Source organism: Parambassis ranga, unplaced genomic scaffold (assembly GCF_900634625.1).
Source record: "Parambassis ranga unplaced genomic scaffold, fParRan2.1 scaffold_27_arrow_ctg1, whole genome shotgun sequence".
In the NCBI taxonomy this organism is placed as follows: domain Eukaryota; kingdom Metazoa; phylum Chordata; class Actinopteri; family Ambassidae; genus Parambassis; species Parambassis ranga.
The window spans coordinates 2,005,225-2,017,156 of record NW_021144800.1 but is presented as its reverse complement, the minus strand read 5'-3'; the positions used below and the strand labels follow the sequence as shown (position 1 = coordinate 2,017,156).

Here is an 11,932-nt window from a genome sequence, read left to right as displayed (position 1 = left end):
AGATCCTATACCTGGTCAATTAAACTTTTCAATTGGACATCTGCAACAGCATCACTGGTGAGAAGAGTTGGGTTTATCCGCCCACTACACAGGTATTGGTAGGTCCACGGGCTGAAAAAGGCAGGGGCTGGTCCACCTTGTGCAAGGCTGACAGCAATAATCTCGCCTACAGTCCTATTAACACAAACCAAACATAAGTGAATGTCATGCTAAAAACGTTGATTTGTTTCTCTTTATCTGCTAAGAACATAAGCACACCTGTAGAGGCCACTGTCATAGTCATTGAGAGAGTACCGGGGGCTCCTCTGATGTGGCGGTCCATCAAAGAAATGGCTCTCGATCCCTGCCACCATTTCTATACACAATTACAAACACTTATGGTCATAGTCCTAGCAGTTTCAGTGTCTGTGTCAGCATAAACACATAAGCAGAAGAGAGTACACACCCACAACCCAATCAATGTCTATTTGTTGGTCTGTCAACAAATGTAAGAGCTATTGTTTTTTACCTGTGAGAAACTCTTTTCTGAGAGCACCTGTGTCCACTCCTGCCTCCCCAAAAAAGGTAACTGTCAAAGTTGTTTTTCCCTGGCCCTGTGACAGTGCGAATGTGAGAGCCAGTGTATCCATGAGAATCAGGTGGAATCATGAAGAGTCGCCGCCTCCCCTGGCCACCTGTAAACACAAAAATTATTGTATTTGTGTGTCTTTGCACTTGAAAGGCATTATCACACACATTGCTGTGTATTATAGTTGTTATATTATTGGTTTGCTCCACCTGAAGCCTTATAGAGCAGCCATCCTCCTCCATTAAGCCCATGCATCTTTGGGTACTCATGTTGGAGTAGTCTGTCAAACTAAGACAATTACAATTACATAAGGTATCATCTGTCAATTATAATTTAAAATTATTATTAATCAATTATATTTGATTACTGCAATACCTCCTCATGGCTTAAATCCTTTGACATGGTGAGATGCCTTTTTCCAAGTCCTGCCAGGGTAAGTTCAAACTCTTCTGATGGGTTTGGGGTAGTCTCTGCATTTTGGTTTAGCAGGTATGTGTAGAAAGTAAATGGCTTCCAAGCTTTGGTAGATGATGTACCACAGCTCTTTGGAATCTTTCCTCTTCCGAATGAACTTTTTTGTATGAAAAATCCAGGGAAAGATCTGAATAATTTTAAAATAAAAATAAAATATGAATATTGCATATACTTACACAGCATCACATGTACCATTCAAAATACTTTTAATTAACATAGAAAATGAGACTGCATTAAAATCTAAAACCTGGCCATCTCTTGTTCTACAGAAGGAGAAGCTTGATCCAGTCGTCTTCCATGCTCTTGCTGCCCCTGAGACACATTCTGTGTCAGTACATTGATAAGGGTCTGTGCAGCTGCAATCACCGATGACTGAAACACAGATGTTAACAAAGACATTTCAGAAAACTAAAATTAGCTGTATCACCAGTTATCGAAGGGGAAGCTTAAATACATGGATAAAACGGGCAAAAAAATAGGTTATTAGCTGTTAGCGCAAGACAGTTTAAGCTAGCAACATGCGTCATTATCATCCTGTGCAGAATAAAAGCGTCTTTCCTTTGTTCATGTTACATAAATGACAGGTCTGTTTATTGCTGAGGTCGAACTCAGAAAGACTCATTAGATAGAAAAGAAATAGTTACCAATTCTTACCTGCATTGATGTCTGTGGCCCTGGTGGAGCGGAGGCCATGATGCGCCATGAGTACTGCGGGCACGCGATCACTGACAGATTTGTCAACTGTAAACTGTAGATTATTCCATAATGTGTTGACTCAATATAGTGATTGTTACCATGTCTGCTTTGAAGCATCTTATACTTTGACTGGTGTCATTGTTTTGCAGCAGGTCACATCAATATGAAAGATAGCGCGTGTTGAGGTAACTCTTAGACATGTCCAATGTTCCCTGAATGCACCGTGGCTGAGCAAAGCCCTTAGCCTTCATTGTCATGCTGTCACTCAGCAGTCCACACCCATGTCCCCACCCCAAGCAAAATCGGGGTCAAAACCTCAAAGGTGAAAAAAGGAGAGGCGAAAGTGGAAAAAATAAAATGGTAAATATGAAAATAATTATTGAAATGAAACCTGAAAATAAACTATTTATTCAAAAGAATTTCAAAGTTGATTCAAAAAAAAATTTTGAACAGAAAAAAATCAGCATCAAAACATAAATTTTCAGTTTCAAGTTTTAGTGTTTGAATGAAATTTATTTTTTCAGGTGAACAAAACTTATGACCCCAATTTGGCTCCATACACTAGGGCCCTAATTACTCTCCCTTCTTATGATCCTTCCATCTCTGTCAAATGCTCGGCTGTGTTCAACCAGTTTGAGCATGTCAGCCTGCCCTTTCTGAGAGACATTCAATGTTTGTCAAAGTTTGTCTTCAAACAAGATGCTTATGTTTAAGGCAAAAGTTGCGACAGAAACAAGTTCTCCTTCAAAGACTGAGGAGGAAAGTTCATCGCGCTTCTATGACCTTGTTCAAGTTTTGCAGCGTGTTTTCGCTCGAAGCTGTGAAGACATAGTGATCTAACAGACGAGGTGGCCGAGTGGTTAAGGCGATGGACTGCTAATCCATTGTGCTCTGCACGCGTGGGTTCGAATCCCATCCTCGTCGTGTTGTGTTTTAAGTTCAACAGTAAAAACTATGGACAGAGCTTCCGTGACATCACCCGTTTGTTCGGTGACACTCTGATCGCTGCCATGTTGTGTCCGCCAAAACTCAAAATACGGACAAAGAGGGGTAGCACTAGCTGAGTTTAGGGGAGAAACTCGTGCTGTGATATGGCAACCGTCTGTCGCTCAAGTGCCAACGCTCATAATTATGCGTAATTTTAAGTCTGAATACAATCCCACAGCAGCTCATCAACAAACTGAACCAGCTGGGGCTAACTACTTGCTGTGCAACTGGCTGCTGGACTTCCTCACCGGGAGACCTCAGACAGTGCGGGTCGGCAGAAACACATCCAGCACCATCACAATGAACACCGGGGCTCCCCAAGGATGTGTGCTGAGCCCCCTCCTCTTCACTCTGCTGACCCATGACTGCACGCCAACACACAACTCCAACATCTTTGTGAAGTTTGTGGACGACACAACTGTGGTGGGTCTCATCTCCAGTGGAGATGAAACAAACTACAGGAATGAGATGCACCTTCTGGTCGAGTAGTGCAGAGACCACAACCTCTCCCTGAATGTGGAGAAGACAAAGGTTGTGGACTACAGGAGAGCACACAGTCAGCACACCCCTCTGACCATCGACGGTGCTGCTGTGGAGCAGGTGAGCAGTACCAAGTTCCTGGGTGTGCACATCACTGAGGACCTCTCCTGGACTAACAACAGTGCATCACTGACCAAGAAGGCACAGCAGCGCCTCTACTTCCTCCGCAAGCTTAAAAGAGCCAGAGCCCCTCCCTCCATCCTGTGCACCTTCTACAGAGGGCCTGTTGAGAGCATCCTGTCCAGCTGGATCACTGTGTGGTACGGAGCCTGCACCGCCACCTGCAGGAAGACGCTTCATCGCATAGTGAGAGCAGCTGAGAGGATCATCAGCGTCCCTCTCCCCTCCCTCCAAGACCTCTACGACAGCCGTCTCACCCGAAAGGCCCTCCGCATCACAGGAGACCCCACCAACCCTTCACACCGCTTCTTTAGTCTGCTGCCATCATGAAAGAGACTGCGCAGCCTCCAGGCCAGGACCAGCAGACTGAGGGACAGCTCAGTCAAACTGGGGTGTTCCTCTCTTTCATTCTCTTCATCTTCTGTGACATCAGAAAGATGAAGAGACCAAAAATGGCCTCAGCATTATGAAGAGCTAACTAACTAACAAGCTGGAAACTCTGCTCTGACACTCAGTGCCACTTACTGTCACGCAAAGGTACTCACTGACACTCACAGGCACTCACAGGAACTCGCTAAATATCACTGAAACTCACCAAGTTTCATCAACCAACTACTACCTCCACAAAAGTCGACGCCCACCCACGTTAGCTAGCGTTGGTGTCATCGCTCTGTTTGTGTCATCACAGGGCAGCTTTCCAACTAGAAATGAACTGAACTGGCTTTCCATACAACACTGTCATGAGGTCCACATTGTCCTGTAATGGAATCCAGAGTCTGAGAGTGTATGACTGGCAACAAATAACAATTTCACTTTGTAGATTAAAGCAACATGTGCTCACACCAGAATCAGACAATATGAAGAAGTCCTCTATAAAAACACATAAATTCATTAAGTATGTATGCTTTATGTGTATAGGACCACTGTCCCCTATGGACTAGCAGAAGTGAGCATATGAGGAACTGGAACCGCTTCTTCATCTGGACCATGGGGATGCCAATTTATAACACCTGAACCCCCCTCCACTGTCTGCACACACAGGAAGTTCACCCTTAATCAATGCTCTCTGTTTCAGTTAACCTGTCTGAATTAGTCTCTGAAACAACATGTAGAGCCCGTATGGCGCCTCCGGCCGCCCGTGTGTCGAGCAAGCCGCCTCCTCCTACAGCCAATCGCGAGGCCGAGTGCTACCACAAATTTACCACAAATTTACCACGAATTGACCAATGACAGAGCCGCCCTCTACCACGATTTGCTAGCCCCACCTCCGCCGACAGCCAATCACGAGGCCGAGTGCTACCACGAATTGACCATGAATCGACCAATGACAGAGCTGTCCTCTACCACAATTTGCCAGCTCCCGCCTACATCCGTGGCAACGAGCTGGCCAATCTCAGCTCGGACCGCTGCTGGAGGCGGAGAATGACCCGGTCACTGCGCTGTTGCTATGGTCAACGTCATTCCATTTTCCGAGCTACATCGCTGTTGGACGGCTATCCGCAGGATAATTTACTCCGCTAACTGTCTGCAATTTTAATTTCTGCCGGCGAGTACGACTGTTTGTATTGTTTGAGTGTTTGTATTGTATTTTAATGTTGGTATTTGATTGTAAAGTGTTATGTTTGTGTAGTAACATAAATAACCTAGCCTACATAGCGGCTGCTCTTTACCGGCCAGTTAAGTTCAGATTCAGAATCAGAATTCCTTTGTTTATCCCAGAGGGGAAATTCTTTTTTGTTACAGACAATAGAAATTAAAGATAAATTGAGTAAGTGAAAGTATGAAATTCAAATATATAATAAATATCTAAATACCTGGATAGCATTTACATCCCTGAGTTGTATCTAAAAGTTATTAGCCGAGGGTGCCGAGCAACTTAGCCAACTCCGGCTAAGTTGCTCGGCTAATAACTTCACGTCGTGTCACGTGGTTCAAGCCTAGTGCTATTTTTAACTTTAGTAACCGTTACATTTAATGGGCTTTTATTACTATGGCATAGTATTACTATGTCATAGCATCACGCTGTTTTCAATAGCCTATGATAATATATTTGTTATAAACACTTATAATTTACAGTTGTTTAAACAACAAACAATAAGCTATTATGTTACATTAGGCTAATGGTCTGATAGGTGCTTAGTTAAACATTATGCTTGGCCTCCTTGTTCTTGTTCTTCTCTAATTGTTGTTCTTTTATGACTTCAAGAAGAGACCCGATGGGACCATAATCCTAAATGACTCCCATGATGCTGGCCGGGTGAAGAGCAGGGCCCAGCCATGGTCTCGTCCTCTTTCACCAGAGGAGGTGCTGGAGTCGGCCAGACAGGCTGCAGTTGCACAAGGCCTCGACCCAGACAACAAGGTGTGTGTGCTGGGTCTACATAAGCTGCAGGTCGGAATGTTTAGGGGGCAGACATTCAAAAGGGTGCTGGAAAATGCTCTGGGGTATGGTGGTTACCTGGTGGCCTCAATGATCAGGGAGAGTGAGAAGGGTGAGGTGAAGGACTCCATTAACAACAGGGCCAATAAGGAAGCCTTCCGCCGCTACATGGAGCTGTTTCCTGAGGGCCGGGAGGCTATCTCCATTAAGCTCCAACGGGCGAGCACCCACACATCTTCCTCCACCATTGCCAAGGCTACACCTACCATCAGTGTTGCCTCAGCCTCTGCAGTGCCAACCCCTGGTGGTGCTTCTGCCACGCCGTCCACCAGCCAGCCCCCTGCTTCTACTGCAACAACTGTAAGCCAGTCCCCACTCTCCACCAGCAGTGCCTCTGCTACACCACCCACCAGCCGAGCCCCTTCAACAGTGCGTGTGCCAGTCACATCACTGCATGCTTTGCTGGCGGGAAAGAACCTCACCCAAAGGAGCCTTGACATGTCTGTCAAAAGACTAGTCTCTTCTTCTACCTCCAGGTTTCAGCCTAGTAAGTATGATGTAATTATAGTTGTGTGATCTCAATAATATCAGTACACAGAGAGTACACAGTATATATATATTTTTTTTACTTATTCATTAATGTTTTCTCCAGCCATTCCAACGCGAGGCTCATCAGAGCTCATCCTCCCAGTCCCTGCACCAGCAGTGCCATGTGCCACGGAGCCACCATGTGACGTGGACGACAGGGACCTGGTCATGGCAGCAGAGCAAGTGGTGGAGTCAGTAGCAACACGTGAGTTCCAATTCAACAATAAATAGAAATCATTCAGCAAATAAATAAACAAAGCAAAATTCTTACACTGCACATCTTGTATTCTGTTTAACAGAGAGCAGACTTTGTCTCCCTGCTGGCTGGATACCAGCCTTGCCAGTGCTAGACCAGCAGTGGATTTCAAAAACTTTGTTTAAGTGGTCCAGAACTGGACAACCCGAGCTGGACTTCACCAGGGTGGACAGAATGTGGTGGTACCCACCACAGCCATCACTTGCTCCCACTGGCATTCCACCAATGGAGCAGTACTTTGGCCACCCACTGTTCTTGTGGATGCCAAAGAAGCTGTGGCGCATGAAGATACTCTGCCCTCATAAAGACTGTGGGAAGGAGGAACTAACATCAGCTGGACTGCATCAAAGGGTACGCCAGGTTGTTGGTGTCAGTGGCACATATTTCATGGTGGCGGAGTATCTTTCATGTAAGGGGTGCAAGCGGAAAGTCATAAGCTGGGCGAGCAACATCATCCACCAGTTGGACATCGGCCATCGCATGCAGTTCCCCTGTTTGCTCACAGCCAAGCTGGGATGTGATATGCACGTTATGCGGCAGAGAGGCCTGGGGAACAGCAGCAGCCAGGTCCAGAGACAGCTGGAAGAGCAGCATGTTGAGGTCTGGCTGCAGAAGCAGCTCCAGTTACTGACAGACTGCAGTGGAGTTGCTAGAGCCGTATCTGCAGGGCTTGTTGCTCCAGTGGCCATTGGGAACATGCCAGCAATGATACCTGTGCCAAAACATCGATGGCTAATGCAGGTATACTGTCAGGATGTGCTTGGCAGGTTAGAGGAGATCAAGGCATCCATCACCTCGCTTTTTGGCAGAGTCTTAAAGATGGACTCCACTAAGAAAATTGTCAAGAAGCTGGCAGGTGAAAGTCGCTCCACAGCATCATGGGCCACCAACATTGGCAATGAGCATGGCCAGGTCATCATGTCTGTGCTGACAGCCAGTGAGGGCTATGGCCTCGGCAAAATGATTGGTGGCCTAATCTGCCGCTTCCAGGATGCAGGAGTACCACCTCCTGAGGTGCTGTATGTGGACCGGGACTGCTGTGGGTCCACACATCTTCACAGCATGTTTAGACCATGGGGCTGCATGCAGATACGACTCGATGTGTGGCACTTCATGCGGAGGATTGCCGTGGGATGCACCACAGACTCCCTTTATGCTGGCTTCATGAACCAGCTGAGCCAGTGTATTTTCATCTGGGATGAGGATGATGTGCGTGCCCTGAGGGAGGCCAAGTGCGCTGAGCTGGCAGCAAGACACCTACACCCCTCCACCACTGCTGCTGTCATGCGGCACATCTCCAGAGCAGAGATGGCGCTGCACTGCAGACGGACCACCAGGAGTAGCACTGAGATAGAGGCACTCATCACCCAGCTCTTGGTGGCCTATGATGGGGACAGGGGGTGCAACACCCTTGGTGTGCCCCTCATCAACAGCGAGCGGATGGTAGAGATCTGGAAGGTGCAGAAAAAACACCTCCGTTGCCTCCAGGACCCCCCTGGCGTGCAGCTGTACATGCAGACGGGGACCCTGCAGAAGGGGGGGCACACACTGCCAACATACAGATGCGCCAGGGGATCAACATCTCTGGAGAGCTTTCATCTCCACATGAATAGATTCATCCCAGGTGAAACTTCTTCCCAACTTTTGCACAGCTAAAATGTAGTTTGGTGTAGAGAATTAAGCACAATTTAATAACAGAGATATATTTTCTCTTTAGGAACTCTGGCCGGTGCCAACTTTTTCCAGGCCTATCTGGTGGATGGACTTGCCAGGTGGAATGAGGACAGAGGCAGGGCAGCTGAAGGAAGAGTGGAGCCCCATTCTTACAGTGGCCTTCTCCGGCATGCAGTCAACCAGCTTGCAGAGAACGTCATGGGACTGAAGCTGGTGAACTACACACCACCAAGAAAATATACTGGTACAGTTTCTTAATGTCTGATAAAGCTCATCTGTATTATTAAGTTTATTGCATCTGTTTGTACATGACATATAATTTGATGTGTTTGTGTATGTTTGTGTGATTTTCAGGAGAGCTTATTGGGGTGGAATATTTGTATGACCAGACAGGCACTGCACTAGAGGACTACAAGCACACATTGGCTGCCATGGAGACAGACACTGTGACTGTGGCTGATGATGAGGGCTATGTTGAGCAGGCGCCAGAGGAGTTTGAGGACTTCACTGTACCCTTGCCGGAAGATCCTCTACTCACAGGTCCCACTGCCACAGCTTCTCCACTCACCACAGACGTGTCTCCAGCTCCTGTTCCTGCTCCTCCTGCTCCTGCTAGCTCAGGAGATTTGCTTACTGGGGCCTCTCCACTTGCCACAGACGCATCTGCTGCTGTCTGCATCTACAGTAAGTTTTCACCTTTTTGCAAATGATTTTGGCTAGAGCAGAACCTCCTACAACTAACGTAAGACCTCACACCACTGCAGGCTTTATAATTGCACATTAGACATCTGTGTACTGCAACATTTGGTCATTACTTTTTCAAAATAACATGTAAAAATGTAGTTAAATTTAGAATTTGATTAATTTTAACAATATACATTCACAATCAGTGGAAAAAATACATGAAATATTAGAAAGCTGTTACAAGAATCAATCAGATATTTTGTTCAAGTTTGTCAATGCATTTCATTCATTTAGGACTCTGTTGGGCCAGACAACATCCCCGGCTATGCAGCAGTCCAGGAGTTGGCACGCTGCCTTGTGTCTCTGAAGGACCACAGCCTTGCCCTAACACAGGAGGAGGCACGACACATCATAGACCTCTGGCATGTGCTGTCAGACTTTGACAAGGCTAGAACTAAATACCCTACTCTGCATCAGGATAGCCTAACCAAGGGTCGGTTTAGGGCCACAAAAAAGTTGGTGGCACCAGGGGTGGAGTCCACCAAACGGTATGTTCAATTAATTTTTGTGTTTGTTTCTTTATTGACTTGTTTTGTTTAAAGTAGGTGTGACCCATTATTGCTAAGTTTTACACTGCCTTAAATTTCCAGGTCTTTTGTTGGGTCACATGCTCCGGCCCAGTGGCCAAACTGCAACCGGCTGGTGGAAGCCATCTTTATCCACCTCTGCATGACTATCACTGGCCGAAAAAAGAGTCCCACAGGCAGCCAGAGCCGATGGACTCAGATTATTCATGCATACAGCAACATACGCCAGTGTGTTATCAACGCCTGTGTGATGTCTGAGACCACCATCCAGCTGCCTGAGGTGAACACAGCAACACTGGCACAGTGGTGAGTAAATCATGAAATATGTGTACTATGTCAGTTTTGTTTGGCCTACACCCTTCTTTAAAACTCTGCCCTTTTGTTGTTGTTTTGTTGTTCCAGGTACAACAAGCGGAGCCGATCTCAGGAGACCGAGGTGCTTCAGCAAGGCATTCAGTCTCCAAAAGCTCCAATTGCAGGAGCGGTGCAGCAGCCATCCACACCTCAAAAAGAAGCTCTCCTAACCATGGCTGTGGGGGATAACCCACATATCTTTACCTTGCCAGCCAATACAGCAGGCATGGCCAAACTTAAAAGGCGGCTGTGTTTTGGTGAGTCAGGCCCCCCATCCTCCTATCTGCATCCTGTGGCCAACCAGGCATCCACTTCACTGCAGCGTCCAGAGGCCAGCGTGGCATCCACTTCGCTGCAGCGTCCAGAGGCCAGTGTGGCATCCACTTCGCTGCAGCGTCCAGAGGCCAGTGTGGCATCCACTTCGCTGCAGCATCCTGCCACCAACACATCTCTGCTGTATATGCCTGTGGTGTTTCAGCCCCCACATCTGCCAGGTCAAAAGGAGTGTCCTTTGTCTTTGAGGTGGAGGTGAACAGCTGAGTCTTGTCCTGAGGAGGTGGCTCTCCTGTGCTGAGCCATTCTCCTGTGGAGTGGTTGTTTAGTTTCTCCAATGTACAGATCAGAGCATTCCTCACTGCACTGGACTGCATATATGATATTGCTGTGTTTCTCCCTGGGAGTTTTATCCTTTGGGTGTACCAGTTTCTGTCTCAGGATTGTCCTCCAGTGGAGACTGCAACCTTAACACAGCGCCTTGGACGAAAAGCAGACTTGCAGAATGAAAGGCAGCATTTCGGAATGAAAAGCATTCCAGAATGAAATTCAAATTTCCGGAATGAAAGGCAGTAATCCAGAATAAGTGGCAGCATTCCAGAATAGACATCAGTATTCTGGAATGATAGGCAGAATTCCCGATTAACACTCTGTATAGTGGAACAGAAGTCAGCAAGACATCATTCTGGAATGAAAAGCATCCCAGAATGGAAGAAAGCATTCCCAAATGAAAGGCAGAAATCTAGAATGAGAGCATCCTGGAATAGACATCCATCCACCCACTCCAGAATGATAGGCAGGATTCTGGAATGGTAGACAAAATTCTGGGATTAAACCCCTAACCCAACAGCGGCCTGTGATGTCATGGAAGCGTGCGTTCCAAAATGGAAGGCAACATTCCAGGACAAAAGTCAGCATAACAGAATGAAAAGCAGATTTGCAGAATGAAAGACACCATTCCAGAATGAAAAGCAGTCCATAATGAAAGACAAAATTTTGGAATGAAATGCAGAAATCCAGAATAAACAGTAGCATTCCAGTATAGACATCAGTATTCCGGAATGATAGGCAGAATTCCCGAATAACATCATAACATCATTTAATCAATAGGGCTCGACCGATTAGCTCGATCCCCATACGGCCAATCTGTGTTTTCATTGTTGAAGCGTGGACATGCCTGTTTCACTTACTGTGTGCTGGTTGGTACATTGGACTCAATTGGATTGGATTGGTTTTTGAAGACACTCCTCCAAGTGGTGTCTTCAGTTCTGCTACTATTCTGGTTGGGAATCTGAGTTTTATGTGTTCAGGATCTCTGTGGGTGGATCTTGCAGGAAATCAGACTTTTAATCTGAGGGCCCAGGGTTCAAGTCCCTCTTCAGGAGCAACACTATATATTCCTAACCAGAAATCTTTGTACATATCTTTACCAATGTCAAACTAAGGAAAACATGTGCTTTGTGTTGTTCTTCCACCAACTGAAACATGAAAGGCAAGATGTCACATGTGGCTCGTTGGTCTAGGGGTTTGATTCTCGCTTTGGGTGCGAGAGGCCCCGGGTTCAAATCCTGGACGAGCCCTTATCTTTGAAATTCAGTAGATTAGATAGTCTGTCTCATGTTTACATTTACAGGAATAATCTTCAACCCAAATAGGTTCATATTCCAATTTAGACCCTGTAAACAGCAGTCTGCTCAAACTCCTAGAAGCAATCATTCTAGAACTGATATTGTTTCTTCAAGAGAAGAAGT

General features: G+C 46.4%; 1 non-coding gene across 1 annotated transcript; it reads left to right on the top strand.

Moving 5' to 3' along the window:
• Positions 1-2,580: 2,580 nt before the first annotated feature.
• trnas-gcu (transfer RNA serine (anticodon GCU)) lies at positions 2,581-2,662 on the top strand. Its single transcript has one exon. It is a non-coding gene; the product is annotated as a tRNA-Ser (tRNA).
• Positions 2,663-11,932: the final 9,270 nt, after the last annotated feature.